Consider the following 16667-nt stretch of genomic DNA (forward strand, 5'->3'; position numbering starts at 1 on the left):
AGGATCACCTGATCCCAGGACGTTGAGGCTGCAGGGAGCAGTGAGAATGCCACTGTACTCCAGCCTGGGCAACAAAGCAGGAACTCGTCTCAATAAAATAAAATAAAATGTGCTTCACTTGATAAAAGCATTAATTCACAATTTTCCTAGTTCACATTTTAAAGCATATCCAGTAACAGATAAATTGTATATCTGAGGTTTTAGAAAAGTTAACTACAGCAAAAATGCCATTAGATAGCAGGATCCTAATAGACAACAATGGATTATAAAATATGAGAAAACTTTCTTTAAAATTACAAATCCTGAAGTGTATCTCAAGTACAGAACCAACTTCTAAATATGCTATATTGGTTTTTAATATTTTTATTCATTTAATAAGTTTTTAGTGAAGGTCAACTGCTTGACAAGCACTATATTGGTGCCTCAGGAAATAACAGTGATTAGCAAAAACAAATAGGATACTTATAGCCTAGTACAGGAAACAATAAAATAATAAACCACTTTACACTGAATGGTAGCTGAATTATGTGCTCTGAGGGTAAGAACAGTTTTGTTTGACAGAAATATGATTTTGACTTGGAGGTAAGGAAAGGGTTCCCCAAATAAGTCATCCTTCAAATGAACCGAGATTTGAAGGATAAGAACTTAATTAGGCAAGGGAAGAAAGGCAGAGTCCAGAAAAAGTGAATATATAGCAAATATATCTACCAACTGAGTGGGAAGAACAAGACACATTCAAGAAAATCCATGTGAAGGGCGAGAAAGAAGAATCAGGACTGGAGGGACAGACAGAAGCCCAGAAGGTGTTCAGCCTCATAAACCAGGTTAAAAAACTTGGGTTTTTAAAGAACAGAGTGTCATTGTGTTAGAAATAAATTTTCAGTGCCACAAAAGAAATAGCACTCGAACATAAATTTAATTTTCTCAGCAAAGCAATTTTACTTCTATAGAAGGGTGTGTCTCACAGATGGAGCAATGTCAAGAGTACACCTGCACAAGGGAGGGGAAGGGGTTCTTATCCTAACACAGTTAGTCCCTACTACTGTGTCTTTCCCCCACTGGCTAGGGTTGGACCACAGGGTCTAAGCTAATTCCAATTGGCTATTTTAAAGAGAGCAGGGGTATGAGCCAGAGCAGCAGGTTGAGTAGTTTGGCGGGAAGGATGGTTACAGAATAGGTGACCCAGAATGACTACGAACAGAGCAGGTGACCAAGGGTGACTAAGGTCAGAGCAGTTGATAGAGGTTAGAAGGGGGCTGTTTACTGAAACTAGGGGCAAGGAGAAATAAAGAACTAGGAATTTACACTTTAAAATGAATAACAAAGAACAGGGGAGCTGAACATACTGATACATTGGTTCTGTGGAGAGGATCTCAGAACTCATTGTACTTAACAATTTACAGGCTAAAACCTATGAAGAGAAATTTATCATATCCTACAATTGTAAGGCATTCAAGCTGAGGGTGGCATAACTGTCTTTTGTTTTACCTGTTTTGAAGGAATTTTAGATTCAAAAAAAAAGAGGTAAAAACAGCAGAGTTCTTGAGTACCCCAAACCCAGCTTCTCTCAGTAACAGCATCTTACGTAACTACACTACACTACAATGATCAAAACCATGAAATTGACATTGGTACAATACTATTAACTATAGATCTTATTTGTATTTCACGTTTTTACATTTACTGTGTGTGTGTATGTGCATAGTTCTATGAAGTTTCATCATATGCACAATCTCGTATAGCCACCACCTCAACCAGGTATAGAACCACTCCATCACTAAAAAGAAACTTCCTCATGCTCTTCCTTTATCTACCTTCCCATCAACCATAAGCCCTGGCAAACACTGCTCTGTTTTCTATCATTTTCTCATTCTATGAATGTTACATAAATCGAATCATACAGCATATAACCTTTTGAAACTGGCTTTTTTTCCACTCAGAATAATGTTCTTGAGATTCATCCAAGCTGCTGCATATATCAAGTGGGTTCCTTTTTATTGCTGAATAGTATTCCATTGTATAAATATATCTGTTGAAGGACATTTAGGCTGATTCCAGTTATTAGCAATTCATATTTATTTTTTGAAAAGATCTGAACAAAGTATGCAGCCTGGGCCATGGGGCAGACAGAGCAGATGCAGACAGGCCATTAAGGAAGATACAGAAGTAGTTCCAACAGAAGTTAGTAACAACCTAGACTAATGATTTTCACAGTGGGAGGGGCTGATTTTGCCCCCAAGGGGTCACTTGGCAATGTCCAAGACATTTTTTATTGTCACAACTAGAAGGCTGCTACTGGTATATAGCAGGAAGAGGTTAGGAATACTACTAAAAATCCTCCAATGCACAGCCTACACGCAAGAATTAAGTGTCCCCAAATGTCAACAGTGCCAAAGTTGAAAAACTCTGACCTAGACTCAAGTGATGACAGTGGAGATGGAGAAAAGTAAATAAGATCAAGACAAGATTAGGTGGCAAAATTCTGTGACTGACTGGGTATGGAGGAAGGGAAAGGAGGCATGACTTGCACAACTAGATAGATGGTGGTGCCATGCACAAAGATAGGAAACACTGCAGAAGGCCAATGTATTTGATGTTCTTTCTGGGGGAGTCAGATGGGGGAAATCATAAAACGTGTAGTCTTTGACATGCTGTTTAAGTTCCTTGAAACGAACATCTAAGTAGAGACACTGACTTGGTCTGGAGCTTAGCAACCACATAAATGTGGGTGTCATCAGTGTACTGATAGTCTAACGTCATGTTTTCAGATGAGATTATGTAAGAGAATACCAAGAGAAAAGAGAATATGATGTAAAACCAATTATTGGTATAGTAAGATGGAAGACAAGTTTGCAGAGAATAAGAGATAAGCTAAAAGAAAGGAAGAAAACCAGGAGACTGTGGTGTCCAAAAGCTAGTGTTGCGCAGTATGAATGGGCAACAGTATTAATGCTGCAGAGAAGCCAAATAGGATACTATCTGAGAAGTTCAACGGATCTGCCAAACTGGAGATGAATTTAGGGAGAGTGGTTTTCATGTAAAGAGTGGAGAAAGATTCCAGTGTAAACTGAATCGAGCAGTGGCAGGCGAGACTAACACGCATAACACTTTCAAAAAGTTTGGCTGTGAACGTAGGAAAGATCTATGGCACTAAGTAGAGAACAGGGATCCAGGGAGGCTGAATCCTTTCATTCAGTACCTATACATCGAAGGTAAATAACCTGAGACAGAAACGCCCCTTTGGAGATTTTACCACTCCTCAACCAAGGCTACCTCTTTTCTTCATTTCATTTTTTTATTGGTCATTCACCCTTCTACTACAGATGCTCCCCAATCCTTACAATGACTAATAGAAGTCCTATTGTAAGAGAATCCCTAATATTAACAAATGTGTCTGCAAAAGAAACTGTACAATGAATATAAAGCCATTAAGTGGAATAAATAATCAATTTCTTTGTCTTTAATGTCTTACTATATGAAAACTGGCGTAATGGCAATACTGGTAAATTTTTTTTTACATGCATAAACATAATGCCTTCTACTAAAAAAACCTATTATGATAAAACAACACTGAAGTGTCAGAGTTGGTAACTGTTTTAGGGCTCAAGTCTTGTCACGAAAAGTACTATTCATGTAGTAACACTAAAGAAAAAGTGAAGAAAACGGTTTGGAAAACTGAGTTCTCAGTCTAGCTAGACCCTGTTGTTCCAATTTGCTTATGCTTTGGTTTTTCTGTTAAAAAAAAGAAAGAAAGAAAGAAAGAAAAAGTGGATGGCTATTTACAAGTTTACAAGAAATGGAATAGTGAAGCTTTGATAAACTTTAAAGCATTAAGAGCAATTACTGCTGACCTACTCGTGCCACAAGATTGTCTCTACTACCAGACAGTGAGCGCTAGCTAGAGCCTAATCTGACCCCAAAATAAAATTTTATAAATTTTCACTGAATTAAACAGTGGCTGCACAGGAAGGAGAAAGACTCAATGCCAAGATGCGTCACGATCCCAGAAATGCACGTTGTCTCTCAAAATAACTACTTCGAATGACAAAAACACTATTGGCTATAAACTCTGTCAATCTAGGAAATGTGCTATCCTGCAAATTTGCCTGAAGCAGGTCCCAAGACCAAACAAAGAAACAAGAGAATGCAAAAACTCTCCCAAGCGGCGCTAAGCACCGATGGGGTAACCTCAGGGAAAATAAGCTTCCTTTCATTGCCGGTCCTGGTGTGATGACTCTCGAGCCTCCTGGGCCTCTCCAGGGTCACAGCGGCCGAAATCCTGTTTCAGGAGACAGCGGCTTCCCCTCAGGCTCTGCCACGTCGCCAGGCCAGACAGGGCCGGGCTAAGGTCCGCCGGCGCTTGCCGCCAGTCTCTCCTAAAGTCAGCGCACTGGAAGGTGGGGACAGAGGGCCAGGGCGCTCCTGCTTTGGTCCTTGGACAGGAGCAAAGTGTCGCAGAGCGAGACCCTCGAACCGCGCCCACCGTGCCATCCCCAGCGGAAACTGCTCACCCTGCAATGTGCACTCCTGCCTGCTGCACCCCGCACGCCGCCACAGCTGCGCCTGGACCACAGGAGTAGGGGGCTCGCAAACGACATCGGCGTCCAGCGGCGCCGGCCGGCCCTCCCACCTTCCAGGGACGCCGTCCCTCGGGGTCTGGCTCTGGCGCCTGCAAACCATGCCATGCCACCCCCCTCATACACGCGCGTCGGAGCCACCTGGCGCTCACCTGGGGACCGCGAAAGTGCCTGCGTGGTCGCTGAAGAGTGTGGTATGATAGGGAGGTCGCGACGTAGAACTACAACTTGGAGAAAACAACGAAGGCGCGCACTGAAACTCACCTCGGCGCGTCCCCGCCTACAAGATGGCCACTGGCGGCGCATGCTCCTGCGGCTGCCACGTCGGCCGCGCGCCGCGCCGCGTCGCCCCGCCCCGCATCGCCCCGCCCCGCCCCGCCTCCGCATCGCCCCGCCCCGCCTGTCCCATGCACTGTGAACCCGGCCTGGACGCTGCCAGTTAAACTTTGGTGCCAAGATCTTCCTAACCACCGAGACTTGGTTCTGCCCACACCCTCTAGAAACATTCTCCAAAGGGCTGGCCTCCTTTCTACTTAGCAGCCCCCTTACACGAGAGTGGCACTCTTGTTACCAGGCGTAGCTCACTCATCCTATGCCACAGCGGCCCAAGGGATAACGATCAGTTAGCCAAGGTCATCTGGTTGGTGGTCATCTAGCCAACGTCAGCTAGTCCAGTCAGCACCTGCAGGAAGGACCTCGCGGCAGATACAGGGGACTTAGCCTGTATAGTCAAAGATTTCCAGATAACAGTGATTATATCAGGAGAGAGGGATTAGGAGAAGAGGGAGAGGAGAGAAGAGTAGCAGTTACTGTACTGAATTTTTCCCCAAGTACATGTATTGCACATTCTTTTTTTAATTGTAAAATAGTAGACAGATTATCAACTTTCTTATTATATGCTGCACCTAACACAGTACCTGAAATAGTTGGTGTTCAATAATGTACATTAAATAAATTAATAGAGTGCGATAGAGGAAAATAAGGAACTTCAAATCAGAAGTCTTGATTTGAGTTTGAGACTATTCTAATGCCAGTTGTGCGGTTGCCTGCCCTTGTACAGGTCACTTAGTCTCCATAAGTCTCCATATTTCTACCTGCAAACTGAGAATAATACTATCCACCATCCCTAACTCAGGCAGGTGACAGACTCAAATAAAATAGAGCATATGAAAACTTTTTAAACTTTTTTCTTTTTAGACGGCGTCTTGCCCTGTCACCCAGGCTTGAGTGCAATGGCGCCATCTCGGCTCACTGCAACCTCTGCCTCTCGGGTTCAAACGATTCTCCTGCCTCAGCCTCCCGAGTAGCTGGGATTACAGGCACACGCCATCACGCTCAGCTAATTTTTGTACTTTTTGTAGAGACAGGGTTTCACCATTTTGGCCAGGCTGGTCTCAGACTCCTGACCTCGGCCTCCCAAAGTGCTGGGATTACAGGCGTGAGCCACCGCACCTGTCCGAAAACATTTTTTAAATTGCTTAGCATTAAAGATATAAAAAATTGTTTTTGTTGTTCTCAATTTTTTTTCAGGAACTCATTTGGAGATTTAACATTAATCTATCTCTTGAACTTCAAAGTTGTAAGCATTCTAAAATAACTCACTGAAAAGTTAATACTATGTAGCAATGCTCTGACTTCAGATCTCACTGTGCAACTACCATGGGTGGTTTTCTTTGGTGGTGACTCCTATCCTCTAAGAATGTGTGTAGGTTGAGATCCAGGTTACTGTCCGGATCGTGCTGTTTGGGGTGGTGCTAAAGACAGATACCATCTTCATCCTTTCTGGTCAACACCCTTAATAGCTATAAGGTATGTTGGTTTCTCCATCCTTTCAGCAAATATTTACTAGTGGCTGCAATGTGCTGAGCATTGGTACTGGAAATGCAGTAATGAACAAGACAGACAAGGTCTTGATACCTAGGGAGCGACCTTTATAATAGGAGAGATGGTAGGAACAGGAAAATAAAGTAAGTACTGTTTGTGATGTGCAGTTTGAGGAGTCAACAAAGAGTGATGTAATATTGACAGTAATTGGAGTAGACCACTTCAGATAGGATGAATGGGCAAGGCTTCTCTGAATAGGTGAGATGTGAGCAGAGACATGTAATGCAGCAAGCGTGTGCTTATCCGGACAGAAGGAAGAGCATGCAAGGACTTAAGGAGGGAGTGTGCTTGACATGTGCGCAGACAACAGGGAAGCAGGACTGTGAGAGTGGTAAAGAAGAGAGGACAGGGAGTGGGGTCAGATCGTGTCTAGCCTTGTGGGTCGTGAGAAAGCCTTTGATCACATTCTGAGAGAAATGAGAAGCACGTGGAGGGTTTTGAGCAGAGAACTGACAAGATTTGACATCAATTTCTGATCACACTCTGATTGCTGTGTGACTGCAGGCCATGTGAGGACGAATGCAGGATGACCAGTAATGAGATGATGATGGCTTAGTGTCCCACACGGTCTGGATGTATTTTGAAGATGGAGCTGTTATGATTTACTGATGGGTTGGCAGTAAGCTGCATTCGTTTCCTAAGATTATCACAACAAATTACTGCAACTAATGTTTTCGTTGGCTAAAAACAACAGAAATTGATTCCTTCACAGTTCTGGGGGCTAGAAGTCCAAAATCAAGGTGTCAGCAGGGCCTCTCCAAAGGCTTGAGTGGAGAATCCTTCCTTGTCCCTTCTAGCTTCTGGTGGCTCCAGGTGTTCTTTGGCCTGTGCCAGCATACCTGCAATCTCTGCCTCTGTGCCAGCACACCTCCAATCTCTGCCTCTGTCTCCACATGGCATTCCCTGCCATGTCTTCGTGTCTCAAATCTCCTTCTGCCTTTCTCTTATAAGCATACTTCCTTAAAAGTGCATACTCATTCCGCCTAGGGCCCACCCTAAATCCAGAATGATATCATCTCAATATATTTGTAGGTCTTATGAAGATCCTGTTTCCAAATAAGTTCACAGTAACAAGTTCCAGGTGGGCATATCTTTTTTGGGGGGTGGGCACTATTCAACCCACTACATGGACAATGAGGTAAGATGAGCTTTGAAGTTAACCTTGATTTACATTTACTATATTTTATGTTTTACTTACCACTTTTCATTTGAACTTCAAAAGAACTTTGTGTGGCAGGTATTATTATTCCAGTATTAGAAACATGGAAACTAAGGCTATGAAAATGGTGCATAGAGCTGGAGTTGGAACGTAGAATCCTTAGGCTGTACCTCAACTGCTTGCCTGCTTTGTGGGTGGTAAGGTAAGAAGATTTCTTCTTAGGTGGCAGACAATGAAGAGAGTCAATGGAAAATTATGGCAGAATGAAAAGCTGCTTAGTTTGTTATTTTTTCAGTCATTGCTAACAACTCATCAAATTCTTCCTTGTAGGAATTCTCTAATATATGATAGAATTCATTTGTGAGCTGTAATGAGTGAGCAAGTGCTATGGTGGAATTTTGCTTTACTTGCTCACGAACATAGGCAAACAAAAAAACACTTTCCTATTTGAGTTGAGGCTTTTTTTCTAGCCCAAATCAGGTTTATTAGGTCTATTCTTAAATATTCTTGGTTTTTTTGTTTTTGTTTTGTTTTGTTTTGTTTTTGAGATGGAGTCTCACTCTGTTGCCAGGCTGGAGTGCAGTGGCGCAATCTTGGCTCACTGCAACCTCCGCCTCCCGGGTTCAAGCGATTCTCCTGCCTCAGCCTCCAGAGTAACTGGGACTACAGGCTCCCGCCACCACACCCAGCTAATTTTTGTATTTTTAGTAGAGATGGGGTTTCACCATGTTGGCCAGGATGGTCTCGATCTCTTGACCTCGTGATCCGCCTGCCTTGGCCTCCCAAAGTGCTGGGATTACAGGCTGAGCCATCATGCCCGGCCTATTCTTAAATATTCTTAAGATAGTCCTTAATGTTCATAATATTCATATGAATATGCAAACATTCAAAAATAATCATATGAATATTTCCAGGCGGATAAGAGATGAGGCCGAGACTAGGTATCTGCAACATAACCAGGAGTAGAGGCAGAGCTGATTCTGGCTTGAGAAATGATGGGCTCTGCTGGGAGACCAGGCTGTGAGAACAGGCTGTGAGTTATACAACCAAAAAGAACACTTCAGCAAATAATGCCAAGGGTACTGACTGAGACATAGAGATCAGAAGCCCACACCCACACTCAGCACTCAACCATGCCGAGGATAAGTAAGCTCCTTTGGCAACCAGGAAGAAGGAGGAGCCTTGTCTCAAACGTTGCATAGGACACACTTGTTCTAAAAAAAGAAATTATTGTTCATTTGAAATTCAAATTTAGGAGGCAAGTGACCTGAAGCTTAGAGTGTGAGAGGCAATGTAGCATGGACTAGGACATCAGCTGGCACCAAAAAACCTGGATTGGAATCTTGGCTCTGCTGGGTCACCAGCTAACCTTGGACCTTTCACTTAAAACACAGTCTCTCCATTTCTACACCTATAAAGTGGAGCAAATAGTCATATTAATACCTACCTCATGGTTTTTGTATGAAGATTAAATTACTTAATAGGTGTGGAGTGCTTAGCACAGTGCCTAACTCACAGTTTTAGCTCTTATTCTTTGAGTTTAAAATTGCCTAAATATTCATCTTCATCTCCTAATAACTATTTTAAACCAAAAGGACCTTTATTTGGTTGAGTCTGAATTGTAACTTCCAAATCAAGGTTTGTTTGCTTGTTTGCTTTCAACTAAAGGAAATGTAATAAGATATAGTGGGACCCTACCTCTCAATTTGTCTGGGACACTCCCGCTTTAGGGTTGTTGTCCCAGCATGATTTTTTTAAAGTACCCACCTCTTATTCTAAAAAATGTTCCAATGTGGACAGTAGAATTTATGGGTTATCCTGTTACAGAGATATCAAGAAGTCACTCATTTTTATACGAGTTTAGTGTGAAAATTTCAATACCTGTCCTTTGCCCCCACACACATAATCATCACTAGAGTCTATTTTAATTTTCCTTAAAGAAGAGCAAACTCGGCCTGTGTCCCACTTGTTCGTGGCCTATAGCTTGGTGTGTCCCTTTAATACAAGTGGAAACTGAACAGCCAGAAGAAACTTTCCCTAACACTGAAACCAATGGTGAATTTGGTAAATGCCCTGCAGAAGATATGGAAGAGGAACAAGCGTTGAAAAGATCTAGAAACACTGATGAGATGGTTGAATTACACATTCTGCTTCAGAACAAGAATGCTGGGGCAGTGATTGGAAAAGGAGGCAAGAATATTAAGGCTCCCTGTGTAGACTACAATGCCAGTGTTTTGGTCCCAGACAGCAGTGGCCCCGAGTGCATACTGAGTGTCAGTGCTGATATTGAAACAATTGGAGAAATTCTAAAGAAAATCATCCCTACCTTGGAAGAGGGCCTGCAGTTGCCATTACTCACTGCAACCAGCCAGCTCCTGCTGGAATCTGATGCTGTGGAATGCTTAAATTACCAACGCTATAAAGGAAGAGACTTTGAGTGCAAGTTGAAGCTGTTGATTTGTCAGAGTCTAGCAGGAGGAATATTGGGGTCAAAGGTGCTAAAATCAAAGAACTTTGAAAGAACACTCAAACAACCATCAAGCTTTTCTAGGAATGCTGTTCTCATCCCACTGACAGAGTTGTTCTTATTGCAGGAAAACCCAATAGGGTTGTAGAGTGCATAAAGATCATCCTTGATCTTATATCTGAGTCTCCCATCAAAGGACCTGCACAGCCTTATGATCCCGGTTTTTACAATGAAACCTATGATTATGGTGGTTTTACGATGATGTTTGATGACCGCCCTGGAAGCCCAGTGGGATTTCCGATGTGGGGAAGAGGTGGTTTTGACAGAATGCCTCCTGGTTGGGGTGGGCGTCCCATGCTTCCATCTAGAAGAGATATGAGCCCTCATCGAGGACCACCTCCTCCTACTACTGGACGAGGTGGCCGGGGTGGTAGCAGAGCTTGGAATCTTCCTCTTCACCACCACCACCTAGAGGGGGAGACCTAATGGCCTATGACAGAAGAGGGAGACCTGGAGACTGTTATGATGGCATAGTTGGTTTCAGTCCCGATGAAACTTGGAACTCTGCAATAGATACGTGGAGCCCATCAGAATGGCAGATGGCTTATGAACCACAGGGTGGCTCCGGATATGATTATTCCTATGCAGGGGTTGGTGGCTCATATGGTGATCTTGGTGGACCTATTATTACTGCGCAAGTAACTATTCCCTGTTCGTGGGTTTCTGGTTTGAAGTGTAGTTAATTTGGTGTTCATTACATGTAATTTTTAATCCTTACAAACAGGTTTGTGGGAAGGTCATTTTGAAACAGCAGCAGAGTGAGTGGATTTTATTTTTTGTTATTGTTGGTGGTTTAAAAAAAATTTCCCCCATGTAATTATTGTGAACACCTTGCTTTGTGGTCACTGTAACATTTGGGGGATGGGACAGGGAAGAAAAGTAACAATAGTCCCCATGTCCCTGGCATCTGTTCAGAGCAGTGTGCAGAATGTAATACTCTTTTTAAAGAAACATTTTATGATTTTTAAAATAAATTTAGTGAACCTATTTTTTGTGGTCATTTTTTTTAAGACAGTCATTTTAAAATGGTGGCTGAATTTCTCCACTCCCAAACTAACACTAAGTTTGATTTTCAGCTCCTCTGTTGGATATATAAGTGCATCTCTTCTTGGACACAGGCAAAATAACTCTGCAAACTTAGTTCTGGTGATTTCTTGATGGTTTGAAAGCCTATTGCTGGGAAGAAATTCCATCATACATATTCATGCTTATAATAAGCTGGGGATTTTTTGTTTGTTTTTGCAAATGCTTGCCCCTGCTTTTCAACAATTTTCTCTGTTAGTGGTTGTGAAGAACTAAAGTGGGGAGCAGTACTACAAATTGAGTAATGGTATGAGTATATACCAGAATTCTGATTGACAGCAAGTTTTATTAATCAGAATAACACTTGGTTATGGAAGTGACTGATGCTGAAAAAAATTGATTATTTTTATTAGATAATTTCTCACCTATAAACTGTCAACTTACTTTAATGTCTTATTAAACTTTATAAAATATATATATATACTTGTTTTTCCATTGTATGCAAATTGAAAGAAAAAGATGTGCCATTTCTCTGTTGTATGTTGGATTATGTAGGAAATGTTTGTGTACAATTCAAAAAAAGATGAAAAAAGTTCCTCTGGATGTTTTGCGTAGTATATTGACATTTGTAATGATAGTTAAAATTCACGTGGAAAAAAATAAAACACCCATGATGCTAGACTTGATATGTGACCAATTTGAACAAGGGTTGATTGACACCTGTAAAATTTATTGAAACCTTCCTCTTACAAGGAGATACAGTAATCTTAAATTGTAAAAAAAAAAAAAAAAAAGAAGAGCAAATTCAATTATTTTTCTCAAATACATATTTATGAAAACATCTATGACTCCTTCTTGCTCACATGGTAAAATCTTAAAAACTCCACTTACTCTTGCTTTCTAGACTCTTCTCCTTTTCCTACATCCTGCTCCATATTTCCCAGGCACCCACTGCAAGAATCTGCCCTACTGAAGCCTGAAGCCGTGCACCTTTGCCCCTATCAATCCCTTTACCTGAAGCATGTTTTTCCCTTTCCACCTTCTACTAATAGGTTTTCTTCACTTTTCAAGGACTTGCTCAAAGTTTTCTTCTACCATAAAATCTTTTTACATTGTAGTATTGTTGGCTGTACATGCTTATATTCTCTATTATTTATGAGCTCCTTGATGGTAGTAACTTGGGGTTTAGAATACCACTACATTCAAATTTTTACATGAGTGAGTGCTACAAACATGTTTTGAATTTAGTTGAATTTTCTATTAAGATTCATGTGCAGCACACACATTGCAAAACGTCTTCATAATCATCTTTTTTCTCCTCCAAATATGAGTTCACTAAGAATATTCTTGTAGGAGACAGAACAAATGTTTCTTTTGAAAAATTTGGAATTTTCCTTTGAATAAGAAACCATGCCACTAAAATTAGTTCTCTGGCCAAGGAATCCCTGTTAATATGCAATAACATATTGCAAAGTATTCTAATTGTTTTCTAGAATTTTGTGTTTTTACAAAGTTAAAAGTTTGCATAACTTCAAGCAATAGCTCTCAATGCATGATACCTCCTAAATATTTATATCTGTAGTAGTGTTTCTCAAGACTTTTAATTCACAGAACATTCCACTTTTCCCTTTTAATTTTTATGATAGTTTAGAAAAGGAAACATAACACAATTGTTTCTACAAGCACCTTCATTTTCAAGCAATATTTAAAGCTCAGGGCCATGTGCTTTTTCTTTTGTCAATTCAGCATTTCTTTAATGCTTAGAAGTGAAATTTTGACAACAGAGCCTGTGAGGTGAATGAGTCCAATTTATGTAACTCCCCAATCAAACCAGCTGCATGGGAACAGCCATGTGGTGTCCTTCGGCTTCCTATCTCATAGAACTGCTTCTAAGCAGGTCAGCAGGGTTAGGTGGAAAATACACTAGATTAGGAATCTAGCACAGCTTCTGCCACTAATTAACAAAGCAACTCTTGTCTGAGGGTTACCTTCTCTGAGCTTTAATTTCCTCCGCTGATGAGTGAGGGATAGTTAAATGACTTCTGCAGTGAGCCTTCATTATGGTTAGCTTCCTAACTAGACAAAAGAAAATAAGACATTCTTCCTTATAAACATAGATGAAAAGGCTGACTCTGGGCACACTGCCTGGGAGTTAGCCCTGCAAACAAAAAAAGAAAAAGAAAAAGAAAAAAAAATTCTAGATGAAATGTTAGAAAATTGAATTGGGTGATAGTGATGATGATGATTGATGATATACATTGTGACAAAGTAAGGTTGTTTTCTCCCCAGGAATAGAAGAGTGGTCCTACTTCAGAAAAATTTATTGATGATTTAACAAATTTAAAAAGAAAAGGAATCTGATAATACCAGTAGATGCAGTTAAAAACATTTGATAAAATTGAACTCTTATTCGTAACTCTTGTTAAACTAGGAATAGAAGCAATCATTAACCTGATAAAGGACATGTACAAAGTAACATAGCCAGCACACTGAAGTAGTGAGATGGAAGCCTTTTCATTTAAAATAACAATGTAAAAAGAGAGAAAAAAAATTTTAACATGGAAAAAACACAACTATCCTTATTTGTAGTAAAAATTCCTGTTGAAATGATCCAGTAGGTAGTACTTATACTTCTTTTCAAGCTCCCAGTGATCTTCGCCAGTCCACAGCCTTAAACAACATCTGTAGGCTAATGACTTCCATCTCTATCTGTCCAACCATAACTTCTCTCCTAAACTCTACAACTGTTTAACAGCTTCACTTTGGTGTCTAAGCAGGAGACTAATTAAAACTCTCAGTGTTTCCCCAAAATATCCTGCCCCTCTTATACTCTTCCTACGCAGTAAATGGCAACAGTGCTTTTCTAGTTGCTCTGACAAAAAACACCTTGGGTCAAATCCAACATCACCAGCAATAAGTCATGTTGAGAGAATGTACTTTTGATATAAAGTAATAAAAATGACACTTTTCCTCGGTGGTCTTCCTCCTTCAAAACCATAATCCGAGTGTAATCATGAGAATAGAGAGAGATTCTACAGTATATCTGGCCAGTATTCCTCAAAACTGTCATGGTCATTAAAAACAAGAGAAGCCTGAGAAACTGTCATAGCCAAGAGGAGCCTAAGGAGACAATGACAGCTAAATGTACTGTGCTGTGGAAAGAAACAAAGAGAACTTAAATTAGAGCAAGAAAAGGCTATTTAGAGCTTACTACAGCAGTGGAGTAGCCACCATCACTTGCATTTGGTGGAAACTCAAAGGCAGAGACTCAAGAGCATTGGAAAAGCTTCAGAGTGGGAAAAAGAGAAGCTTCAGATTGGAGGCTTTTATCATGGGGAAGCTGTAGGTGGGCCAAACAGAAGCAGGGTTAGGGGTGCAGTCATTCATTTAATAGAGTTTGGTCGACCACTCAAGTGCCTCCTAAGTACTTGGGACTTAAATGGCTTTCTTTAGTTTGTCCTAAGTTGGAAGCTGTGGCAAAAATTACAGAAGCTGTCATTAGGTTCTGGCCATGTGGGGCCAATTGCTACAGGGCTTGTTGTTTAGCTTCCTGGACTGGTTGCTACAGGTTGTGGGTCAGAGCTCTGTTTTTATATAGGGTCTGTCATTACTCACTGGGTATTCGGTCTCTCCGTGGTATCCTGCATGAGATCCTGGAACAGAAAAAGGCATTAGGTAAAAACTAAGGAAACTGAATACAAGTATGGGCTTTAGTTAATAAAAATATAGCAATATTAGCTCATTACTTCTAACAAACGTGCCATACTTATGTAAGATGTTATTAATAATAAGCAAATTGGGTATGGGGTACATGGGAACTCTGTATTATCCTTTCAACTTTTCTGTGAATCTGAAGCTGTTCTAAAAATAAGTGTATTTTAAACACACACACACACACACACACACACACACCTTGGAGACCTCCTTCACTCCTAACTTTCCCTCTCACTCCACATCCAGTCCTTTAGCAAATTCTGTCAGCTCCACAGAGGAAACAGTCAGTGTTTGACCACGCCCCTTCAACGCTCCTGCTGCCACCTGAGCCCCGACTTCACCCAGTGTCACTTGGAAATCTCACTAGCACTGTAACGGCCCACTTGCTCCATGTCTGCCTGTCTATGGTGCTTTTCCACAGAGCTTTACCATGGCCTGCAAGGCCCACGTGACCCAATCCCTGCCCCCGCCGCCTTCAGCCCTCACTTCCCACCGCCCTTTCCCTCACTCCCTCTGTTCCATCGCCCTGGCCTAGTGCTGTTTCCAGCACCCTCACACCTTGGGCTCTTTGCAGCTGCTCCCTCTTGCTGAATGGAGTCCTGTTTCCTCATATCATTTGTCCCAGGGAGGCCTTCCCTGAACACCTTGCTTCATTTTTCTTCATAACACTGAGCACTTCCTGATATTACAATATAAATCTATTTGTTTACGGTCCATCTTCCATAGATAGAAGCTTATGAACTCAAGGGCAAGTTTGTCTGTTTCATTCACCACTGTATCCTCAATGTTAGCCCCAAGTACTTAGTAGGCAGTCAGCCAATCTTCGTTAAGTGAATAAATAAATGAATGCACCAAGGATCATAAAGTTTCATCAGTGCACTGCAGTTGCTGATGCTGCAGAGTGCTCTTATCATTCTTTTCCAAAAGGCTCATAATTTTGCTCCCATCATATCAAAAATATTCCAGAGATAATTTAGTTCTTCGTTCCCTTCACATACATAAAATTCATTTTACTTAATGTGAGTCAATTAAACTTGGCCTCAGAATTTGATCTATGATGGGAGCTAAGATTCCTTCCATAATTTATATGCATAGGCATGTGGCATTGCCCACAGCTTAAATTTCTGGAAGCTACAATTCCTGGAAATATTTCAAAATATTCACACGACCAACATTTATTAAGTAAAGCACTACGCTGGAAGCCATATACCAGAAATAACAGGAACTAATTCCTTCCCTAAAGGAGATTACAGGCAGCAGGAAATATATGTATCAAAGCACAAAAAATGCAAGAATAAAAAATGCCAGATACTATAACAGAAGTACACAGAAAATGATGGGGAGAACACAAACTGTATGGCGTAACTACACAGTGCTGTATGAAAAGAGAAGGGTAATTGGGAGAAGAGTCATTGCAGCTGGCAGTCAGGAAACAGATCCGTGGTGGTTTTGTTATTCTCTATATTTTTTCATACACTATTACTTTTTTTTTTTTTTTTGAGACAGAGTCTCACTCTGTCACTCAGGCTGGAGTGCAGTGGCATGATCTCGGCTCACTGCAACCTCTGCCTCCTGGGTTCAAGGGATTCTCCTGCCTCAGCCTCCAGAGTAGCTGGGATTACAGGTGCCCATCACGACGCCTGGCTAATTTTTTGCTTTTTAGTAGAGACGGGGTTTCACCATGTTGGCCAGGCTGGCCTCGAACTCCTGACCTCAGGTGATCCACTCACCTCGGCCTCCCAAAATGCTAGGACTATAGGGGTGAATCACCACACCTGGCCTG

The 16667-nt window shown here is 41.4% G+C and overlaps 1 protein-coding gene and 1 pseudogene across 1 annotated transcript in view; one reads left to right on the plus strand and one right to left on the minus strand.

The window, feature by feature from the left end:
- Positions 1-4850, minus strand: part of PRRC1 (proline rich coiled-coil 1) — a 38798-nt gene extending 33948 nt beyond the window's left edge. Inside the window, exon 1 of the mRNA XM_032156536.2 lies at positions 4730-4850. The gene's annotated coding sequence lies outside the window, so the exon portion shown is untranslated. The remainder of the gene's footprint in view (positions 1-4729) is intronic.
- Positions 4851-6683: 1833 nt separating this feature from the next.
- LOC116470515 (heterogeneous nuclear ribonucleoprotein K-like) lies at positions 6684-10830 on the plus strand (annotated as a pseudogene).
- Positions 10831-16667: the final 5837 nt, after the last annotated feature.

This window comes from Hylobates moloch, unplaced genomic scaffold (genome assembly GCF_009828535.3).
Source record: "Hylobates moloch isolate HMO894 unplaced genomic scaffold, HMol_V3 SCAFFOLD_6, whole genome shotgun sequence".
In the NCBI taxonomy this organism is placed as follows: Eukaryota; Metazoa; Chordata; class Mammalia; order Primates; family Hylobatidae; genus Hylobates; species Hylobates moloch.